At 40.3% G+C, this 10,335-nt stretch overlaps 1 protein-coding gene and 1 long non-coding RNA gene across 4 annotated transcripts in view; both read right to left on the bottom strand.

Annotated features, from left to right (window-relative positions):
- RAD51B (RAD51 paralog B) overlaps positions 1-10,335 on the bottom strand; it is a 387,227-nt gene that overhangs the window by 202,698 nt on the left and 174,194 nt on the right. The gene's annotated exons all lie outside the window — the stretch shown is intronic.
- Positions 65-8,313, bottom strand: LOC123026428. The gene is made up of 3 exons (XR_006415306.1): positions 8,301-8,313; positions 6,951-6,953; positions 65-144 (listed from the first exon to the last, which is right to left on the bottom strand). It is a non-coding gene; the product is annotated as an uncharacterized LOC123026428 (long non-coding RNA).

Genomic DNA, 10,335 nt, shown 5'->3' with positions numbered 1-10,335 from the left:
CCAAGCAGTATGACATCAACTCTTGGGAAAATTATAAAACAGATTATAAAGCAGTCAATTTGCAACCACCTTGAAAACACTGCAGTGATTACTAGAAGCCAGCATAAATTTGTCAAGAACAAACTCTGGCCAAACTAATCTGATCTCATCTCACAGATAACCTTGTTTGTAGACCTTGAGAATACTGTGGGCAAAGCCTTAGTCAAAGTGCCTCATGAGGTCCTGATTAGCAAACTACCCAAAAGTGGGCTGGATGGCACAGTAGGCTACAGAACTGGAACAACAAGTGCTTATAAATAGCACCTTCTTAAACAGGAGAGAGATAATGAGTGAGGTACTGCAGTGCTCAGTAATAGACCCGTGGCTCTTCAACATTTTTATCAATGATTTGGATGAGAAGGTGCAGGGAATGCTGATAAAATTGCAGATGAAACAAACATGGGTGGGAAAGCTTCTGGAAGGCAGAAAAAAAAATCAAGGTAATCTTGATAAGTTGGAGTGCTGGGTGGAAATAACAGAATAAAATTTAATTGGGATAAATGTCAAGTTCTGTACCCATGAAAAGGAAACCAAGTGCATGGGGATACTTGGCTCTTCAATATTACAAGCAAGGAAGATGCTGGAATTCTTGTAGATCATAAACTATGTTGGAGCTTCAAAATAGCAAGTGCTATGCATTAATAGCAATAGCACTCCCAAATCATTCCTTTCTACTCAGCTTTGTTTAGGCCTCATCTGAAGTAATGAGTACAGTTCTGAGCACTGCAGTTTAAGAGATATGCAGACAAAACAGTAAAGTTTCAGGATGACCAGGGGACTATAAACAAAGCCCTGTGATGAGAGACTGAAAGAACTGGGCATAGTTAGCTGGGACAAGAGAAAAGCAAAGAGAGCTATAAAAGCACTCTTCAAGTACTTGAAAGGTTGTCACACAGTGAAGGGCTGAGATCTCTTCTTGAGCATCCAGAGTGCAAGGCATGGAATAATGGGCTCAAGTTACAGGAAGTCAGATTCCAGCTGAACAGGAGGAGAAAATTCCTGACAGTTCAAGCAACACAACAATTACTTAGGGAGGCATTCAAAAATGCAGCTGGACAGCCATCTGTCAAGGATTTTTTAACATGGAGTTCTGCACTAAGCAGTGGGCTGGACCCAATAACCTGACTGGCCCCTTCCAACTCAATTCAATGACTCTCCTGAAAAAAGTAGAAATATTCAGAATATTTTATTTCACTGGTGTTTTCCATCTGTAAAATGGGAAAATAGAGAGTGGAGTTGTGGTTAAGAATGTGGGCTTTGGACTCAGGAAATCTGGGTTCTAGGGAGCCATTGAGCTCACTGAGTGACTTTGGGCCAGTCACAGGCTCTTGGTGCAACCTACCTCACAGGGTTTTTGCTGTGAGGATAAGACTGAGAGGAGGAGGAGAATAGTCCAGCGCAATCTTGATAAAACTTGTACGTTGGGCTAAAAGCAACATAATGAGATTCAGTAAGGACAAGTACCAAGTCCTTCACCTAGAAAAAGAAACAAAATGCAATGATGCAAGAAGGGGAATATGTGGCTCAACAGAACTAAAACAGAAAAAGATCTCAGAGTAATTGTGGACAATAGGCTAAACATGAGTTAACAATGCAATGCAGCCACCAAAAGGGCAAATGTTATTTTGGGATGCATTTGGTATTACTTCCAAATTACAAGTAGTAGTTCCTCTTATACCCATCACTAGTCAGACCTCATCTGGAATACTGTGTTCAGTTCTGCACAGCAAGATTTAAGAAAGATGCAAGAAAATTAGAAAAGGTCCAGAGGAGGACCACAAAAATGATCCAGGGTTTGGAAACATTGCCCTATGAGAAGAGACTGAGAGAACTGGGCATGTTTAGCCTTGAGAAGAGAAGACTGAGGAGGGACATGATATCCCTCTATAAGTACCTCAAAGGCTGTTACAAAGAGGAAGGTCAAGATCTCTTCTTGCTGATGCCAGAGTGTATACGGAATACTCAGTTCAAGTTGTGACAACCCAGATTCAGGCTGAACATCAAGAAAAGCTTCCTCACTGTGAGAACAATACAACAGTGGAACCAGCTGCCTAGAGAGGTGGTGGACTCTTCCACACTAGAGACATTCAGAAAGAAACTGGACAGCCATCTGAGTGGGATGGTATAACATGGTGTTCTACAAAAGTAGGGGGGTTAGACCCAATGGCCTTCATGACCCCTTCCGACTATACTATTCTATGACTCTATGTGAGCCACTTGAGTTCCTTGAAAGGAAAAAGCAGGATCAAAATATAATACTATAAATATAATAAATAAAACAAACGAACAACCAACTGATAATAGCTGCCTCATATCTGTGGCAGCCTGCCTTCCCCTTGAGTTAGAATACTATTCCTGGGAGAAACAGCTACTATGGAAATTATGAATGTAGTGGACATCACATAATGTTAGTACCTAAAATGAAAGAATTGACAGTGGCTAACAGAAGTCTTTCACAGAAAGATATAAACTGTCCAAGTTAAGCAAAAAAAAACCCCACCCCCAATTCTCTTTTTTATTTACTAACTTGCTCAGGACTGCATAACAATAGCAGTCAGAAAAGTGTATCAGTACAGAATAATACCAGGGGCGGGGGGGGGGGGGGGGGATGGCTGGTAAAATGTGCCTTAAGGTGCGTTTCATTTTGATTTGTTGTATACACGCCAGAGGTCAGACCTCAGTGTACCATTATTGATGCAAGGAAACAGAAAGGCCAAGAGTGAAAGTTCTCTGTATATTCAAGTTTTATATTTACATTTGTACCTGAGGAAATTAATTGATACCATCAGCACAGTCTCTCTCACTGTAATTACAGAAAAGGCTACTTCTATAAAAACATCACGAGCATGATGTAAAAACAGAAACCTCACAGGGTTGTTGCTGTGAGCATAAAATGGAGTGGAGTAGGGTTATGTAAGCCACAAGTTCCTTGCAAAAGGAAAAGACGACAAGATATGAATGCAATTTAAATAACTAAATTGTCTCAATAAATTATTTGAATATATTTATGTTCCCTTCACTCATCCTCTGAAACCCGTTTGCCTTTGAAGTAGAGGGCAAAGTCAGAGCAACATGTGGATGCTGCTTTGGGAAACAATCAATGTTTGTTTAGAGAAAAAGTGTGCCTCATGCTGAGAATACAATGCTCCCAGGGTATTTGAATTACAGGACAGATGTTGCTGGATTTAAAGGAATGGCTGTGCAGCCAATCAACTACAAAAACATATCTTACAATATTTTAAAAGTCTCTTTGGACATTTTTTTCTTGAATTTGTTGCGGGAGCCAAGTGAAACTGGTAACTTCTTTGTTGACGTTTAAAGCACTCTCAAAAATATTTGAGATACAGGGGGGTAGCAGTGGGGTGTGTGAATATCTGCAGTCCTGTATGTCAGATTCTTGGCTGTGCTGAGAAGTAAATGTCCTATTTATTCGCAAACCCAGATGTGGTGGAGGCAACTATGATGCAAACTTCCTTTGCGCACTTTGCCAAGGATTTAACCCTGACCCATAGAGACATTCTCTATGGGAGGTGAGAGGCAATTTACTTTCCAGGCTCAGATCAGATGCTAGCTCTGCCAAATGCGACAAATTGAATGAGATGCTTTGAAGACTCAAACTTCATGTTTCTAACTGTCTATAATGGGAAATTTTAACCTACTGTATCTTCTTATTCTCAAGAGCAAGCTTTGCCTCCTAGAAAGCTTCACCACCTAGTTGAAATGAAAATTAAATATTCCTTCATCAAGGAGAGGGACCTCCTTGCCTTCCCAAACACAGCCTGGCAGGGTAGAAACGTCTCAACTCCTGACACTGGTAAATAAACAGTGCAGATGCCAATTGTGGCACCACTCCAAATGTAACAAAATATAATTTAAAGAAGTGAAAGGTACAGCCTGAGAGGTCCTGTCTTACCTCACTCATTTCTAAGGCATACGAGTAGTTCAAACACACTAAAATATGGTTTGATGTAGCTTTCTTCATCCTGGATTCCACTAGATGTTTTCTAGTACAACACCCTCAGCATTGCCATTGGTCATGGATGATGGAAGTTGTAGCTCAAAACATTTGAAGTAATCCAAGATGATCCAGCATTCCATACAAGAGCACTGGGCTCATGAGCAGCCTTTTCTTGTTTAGTGGGTTGTGAAAGGATTTAAAGTTCTGACTTCCATTTTCAATTTGTCCAGGTTCAGATGCAAAAATAAACTGTGGTTAAGTCAAAATATAAGCAAAGGTTCCAATTTCCTAGTGGTTGTAGTGGAGGAGGGAGAAGCTCATGAGCATAAAGTTATTCTCATAATGCTTAACCATAGATTACCACTAGAAACAAACAGATTCTAAGCCAAGTCACCACTAAGGGTGATCTAAGCTGAGTCACCAGGTGAGTGGATGGCTCTCCATGTATTCTCAAGAATGGGGACTTACTGTAGGTCCAAATCTTTTGAGGCAGACACAGGGCACTAGCCGTTTCAGAAGGAAGCTGAAGAATCCTTTGGAGTGCCTTATATTTTGGTGCAACGCTGCACCAAATCAACTCTTTCTGAAGTATTATTTTCTCAAGATGAGATGAATGTTAACTTTGAAATGTCTCATGCAGGTGAACTATTGCTATGCCAGCTAGGGTTGATAGCTGTAGGCCAGAATATTTGAACGGCCACAAGTTGCCCACCCTTGTGTTTGCTGCTTTGGAAGCAAAACACCATTTTGCATGTTTTATAAATTTGTGCTATTTCATGCAGCCTGGGGTAGGCAGGTTTTCCCTAACTTTTATTTCATCCACAAGTCATAGCTACCACTTGCAGATGAAGCGATGGCAAAAATGTCGAATTTTCAAGGGAACCTGCATTTTGCTTTAATACAAATTCAGGCTTTTATTAAAACACGTTGTTCTTTCCCTGCACACCTTGTTTTAAAGTAAACATTTGTTCTTTTTAGTGCTGTCACAGTCATTTTGGCAACATGTGTATGTGGCCCTCAGTCAGCTCTGGGGGCTCATAAATTAGCTGCACAGCTTCCAAAGTTGCCAATCCTGGATGTAGTCTGAATGCCCTTATGGTGTAATCTAGTTGGAAAGACACTAACCTTTGTATCCCAGGTTAGCAGTACTACCAATTTGTGGTAAATCCCCTGAGAGTTGAAACTCTAGCCAAAATGGCATACTAGTGGTGCCATAAAGGCAAACTGTATACTAAAGGTGTCTTCTGTATAACAAAAGAAGCAGTGGCTGTTCTTTATGGAAACATGCAGGTATGAATGATATACCAACATTACAGAATGATTCAACCACACAGACTCAGTGACTGTTCCTTCCGTAATAATTTTACAGCATAGCACTTTGATATAATCACTTAGCACTGAAGAATCTGTGATGAATTTTGGCCATTTGTGGCTCAAACATTAGAAGTGGCTTCTAGTGCTGCCAAGACAAAATGGTCTTAGAACTGTTTCTTTCTTCTCAGGTTTTAAGGAGAAAGAATAACCTGAAGTTCCAGTTAGCTGAGGATTCTTTTGGAAAATATTTTATATGATTGCTCTTAATTTGATGCTCCTTTGGTTTACAAAAAGGTCTAAGGCTTAAGAACAGGCTTTAGTTGGATGTACCATTCACTGGTTTATAATCTGCTCCTTCTCCTCTAGATGGTTCAGGAAGACAAGGTACTGCCTCCCATTTTATCTCCAAAACAACCAGGTGTGGTAGGTTTTAGGCTGTAAGATACTGACAGTTCCAAAGCTACCCAGTGCATTTTATGGCTGAGAGAGGATTTGGACAAAGCTCTCCCTGGCTTTCATTCAACCTTTGTACCACAGTGGCTTTGAATGAGAATGCTGAATAATTGCAGTGAGATTAACCTGGCTGGAATGAAAAATGAATGCCATAACTCACAGCTGCTGGTGCAATGTTCTTCATTCATGCCGGGGGTGGGTGGGTTATAGACTACAATTCCTTGAGTCACTCAGCAATAAATTATTGCGCTTTCTCTCTGGTTAAATAGTTCAGAGACATAAGCTCAGCACCACCAAAAAAAGAGAAAAAAACTCTCACTCCATCCTGATTTAAATGCTTGCTTTTAAAGGCAGTTGTCCTCCACATCAGCTTCCTTCTTCAGAAACCAGTAAGCACACTGATCTCCAATGAGCAAAAGACACATTTCATCATTACTGTCTGGGTACACTACCTGATTATATCCATCCTTTTAATTCTGCTCAGTTCAATAAACCATCTTTGATGGTGTTTGCCTATGTTTCTCATATCCCATGCCATTCTTCTTAGTTTAGCAGGATTCAAGTCAGTTGGGAAATTCAGCCAGTAAGTAAAATCCGAAAGAGAAGGTAGAAGAGAGGGAGACAAGTTACAAGATGGTGGTGTATTAGAACCATAGTTTATAACTGCTTCTCTGATAGCTCTCTATGTCATTTCCCCTAAAAGTTCTGTTGACCAAAATATTGAGAAATTCAAGGCTTGTATCCTGCTTTTAAAACAAAATGAAAACAAATCCTGATCTCACAAATTCAAATCTTACTACTACCACCAAATTGTGATGTATCTAAAGATTCTCTACAGAGCTCTTGCCCCGTAAGTCACTGACTCCATATTTCCCTAACATTTTCCCAAAATACCTGCTGCCACCACCTACTGATCTGCAGTGAGCAATGGGATCCTATTCTTTATATCCTTAAAATAGGGTGAACGGTGAGTATGTCAACTTTAGAATCCACACAGGCCCGAATACAGGCAGTGTACACACACACACACACACACAAACTGTATATATGTACAGGCTTCGGCGAATGGGGCGGCATAAAAATGTTTTAATAAATAAATAAAATATATCAGCATCCAGAACCCTGAAATATTTTTGTCAATACAGCCATTCTAACTCTAACACAGCCAACCAGGAAGGAATCCAACTTCCTTCATTCCATTTAATTCTTGGACTAGATGTACTTTTTACAAGCACATTCACTTATAATAGTGACAAAACAGAGAATTACATGCTAAGAATGGATGACTCTGAAAACACAAATCAATCTAGCTTAACCAGGTCTTTAAAAACAGGGTGGATGTGCAGAATGCAGCATCCACCCTGGAAGTAAGTCACAGTGGGTTCACTGTTCTGCAAACAACCCAAACACCTGAGGGACAGTCAAGCACACCTGGAGTTGTTTGCCCTCCTTCCCCTACCAGCTGACATCCAAGGAATGACTGAATCAACTCTTATTTTCCAGTGTGTTTGAGAGCTATTTCTGACTCCCTAGAGCTTGTTTGCAATATAATGTTTCCCCCTTTTTCAGGTAAAGCCACTAAGAACCTCTTCAAAATACCCAAATGCCACCTTGGAGTGGCTGCCAATACTGGTAAACCCATTTTTAAAATTGGTGGCCCTTTAACATGTTTAAAAATTTGTACATTAAAAAACTGGACTTACACAATTAGAGATGGTGCACAGGATTATGGAGGTTCAAAACAGGACAGCTTCACTCAGGCAATGTCTAGGGAAGGACCTGCTGGCAAAGTACAGCATGTACCAACCTTTGGCATTATCCTAAGAAGATTTCAAATACCCGTATGCTCCATGCTCCCATTTGGTTTGATAACTGTTAAAAGTCAAGCTGTCCAGCCATGAAAAGTGGGTGATAAGATTTATATCCCCTTCTTCGCAAGATCTTATTGTTAGGAAGATCTGTGGGAAAATTTGCAAAACAGCTGCACGGAGCCAAAACCAGCTGCTGATCACAGCAAAGACAGCAGAAAGCCAGCACCAGCCTCGACTAAGTAAAGCTTGGGCATTCATGGGGTAGCTGGTGCTGCCAGTGACCAGAGTGAATTTGGCAAGAGTGGCAAGATATTTTTTGTCATTATTGCTAATGCCTTGCTTATTGCTCAGTTTTACTCATGGTGAGATCATTCATTTAGGGTTGGATGACAACAACCTACCACGGATAAAAGAAACCATAGAAAAGTCCATGAGTTCTCACAGTGTCTTGTTTGTAAAACAAATCAAGGCACCCATGGATAAATAAATACTCATTGCCCACAGTGGCTTGTCATGTTTATTTATTTATTTTAAAATTTATAGGCTGCTGAATAACCTGACAGGGCTCTCTAAGCAGTGAACAACAATAAAATGAAGGCCAACATCACAATTCCAAGTTATGAGGAGTGGGGGGATGCAGGGAAAAGGAAAACTCCTGGCAGTAGAGTGAGCTCTTACAATCCAGTTGGTAAAATCAGGTCTCAAAACAACTTGCGAAAGAGGACAGTTTTTGCCTGGTACTGAAATGAAATTTGTGATGGTTCCAGGCAGACCTTTCTAGGAAGCCCATCCCAAAGGTGGGGGCGGGCACCAAGCAAATCAAGTCACAGTCATCCCTTAGAAAAAGAAACATGATTGGATACCCTCTGAGAATGGCCTAATGAAACTGCACATATAAACAGGATATCACCTAGACATAAAGATACAATAGGGGGGGGTGAAAACTCACTCAGCCCCTTGCATCATTCTCAGTCAGCTTCTCCAAAGAGAAAGTGTTTTCTCCCCAGATGAGCTTCTTTCAGTTGTGCTCCCAACTACTCCAATGCTGCACAGCTAGAGCCTGTGGTCATAGGCTCTAGCTGTGCAGGTCAGTTCTTCAAGTAAGGTTAATTTCCATGGGATACCTGGGGCTCAAAATCCACTCCCCCCACCCCATTTGCTCAGAAGGAATATTACAGTCTCAGTGGGCTTTGGCATTTCCTCGTGCTTCAAGATAATCTAAATACTGTCATCATTTTGAGAGAAAAGGTGTGAAAACATGGCAAACACAGCTGAAAACTTCGGAAAACTGACAGTTAAATTAATACTGATGTCATTCCCTTCTAGAACTGGATAAAATTTCCTAAAATAAATCAATGATGTATCTAATCAACTGGATTAACCAAATGAAAGACAGACAATATAGCTATTTCTCTAAGGCAGCCTCACTGTCTTGATATTATAGCATTACTTTTGCTCAAACTGTATTTTTCACATTCCTACTAGTCTATCATATTCCACCTAATGACAAAGAAGGAACAGCAAATTATAATGTGCCAGACTTGAATCATAAAAAATATATTCTTTTTGAGGTATCTCTATTGCAGTTGTAAATCAAACTGCATAATTATTAGGGTGAATGGAAAATTAATAAATTAAAAAGACTGAACTAGCTAAGTGTTTTATTTTTTGTGGGAATGACTCATAAGCCTGCTCCTTCCAATTCCCAGAATGACTTTTTGTCTGAACTTGAAATAAGATTGTAGGAAAGGATAAGAGCAGTATATCTATAAAAAACCTCAGAAATGTAGAAATTATGGAATTGGAAATAACACATTGTAATAAAGATACAGGCAATCCAAGGCCTGTGGGCTGCACATGCCCCTTGAAAGCCACCTGTGCAGCCTGCCATGTGTGCCCTGCCCCCAATTTCTCCTGTATTTTTAATGCTTGGTATGATTTTAGGGCATGAATTCAGAATTTTCTACTCCTATCCACATTACTTTACACTCTTGTACATTAAACTGCTGTTGCTATTGTAGTGCCCATTTTCCCAGTTTGGATTCTTTTGGAGCAATGCAATCTATTTTGGTCTTAACCGTAAATTGTTTAGAGTCATCAGCAAACTCGGCCACCTGACTGCACACTCTAAATCCCAGATCATTTATGAACGTGTGAGAAACACCACTCAAAATGCAGATCCTTGGGGGACTTAACTCTTTATAACCCCTTCACTGGGAGAATGGACCATATAATACTACTCTACTTTCTGGACTTTGATCAGTTACCAATCCATAAGAGTCCCTTTCCTCATCCTCTGAATGCTATGTTTGCTTAGAAGTCTTTGCTGAGGGATTGGTACAAAGCCTGTTGCATTCTTGGTAAAGAGTTTATTCAGTTCCCAGCTTCTTTTTCTCTCTGGCTAAAAAATAGGGACTTGGTTGGTTGGTTGGTCAGTTGGCTTTTTGTCAGACACAGAGACCTCAACACAGGCACCATTGCTGCCTAGATTAGCATCCTGGTTTCTTACTTCCAGAACCCTAAAGAGATCTCCAGCTATTTTCTTGTCCAGATTCTGACTAGGTACTGCTTTAAGGCACACTGACAGTAAGGCAAATATTTGCTGTTGTTATGTGCCATCAAGTCATGTCTGATTTATGGTTACTCTATGAATACTCTCCAAAATGGTCCAATTTGCAGATGCATTTTTGTGGTTTGCAATACTACTTCTGTGCTTATGACACATCACCATGTTTCTTTCCGTACTCCATCTGAATCAAT

This window comes from Varanus komodoensis, unplaced genomic scaffold, assembly GCF_004798865.1.
Source record: "Varanus komodoensis strain SLA01 unplaced genomic scaffold, ASM479886v1 scaffold3, whole genome shotgun sequence".
NCBI lineage: Eukaryota > Metazoa > Chordata > Lepidosauria > Squamata > Varanidae > Varanus > Varanus komodoensis.
This window is presented reverse-complemented; position numbering and strand designations above follow the sequence as displayed.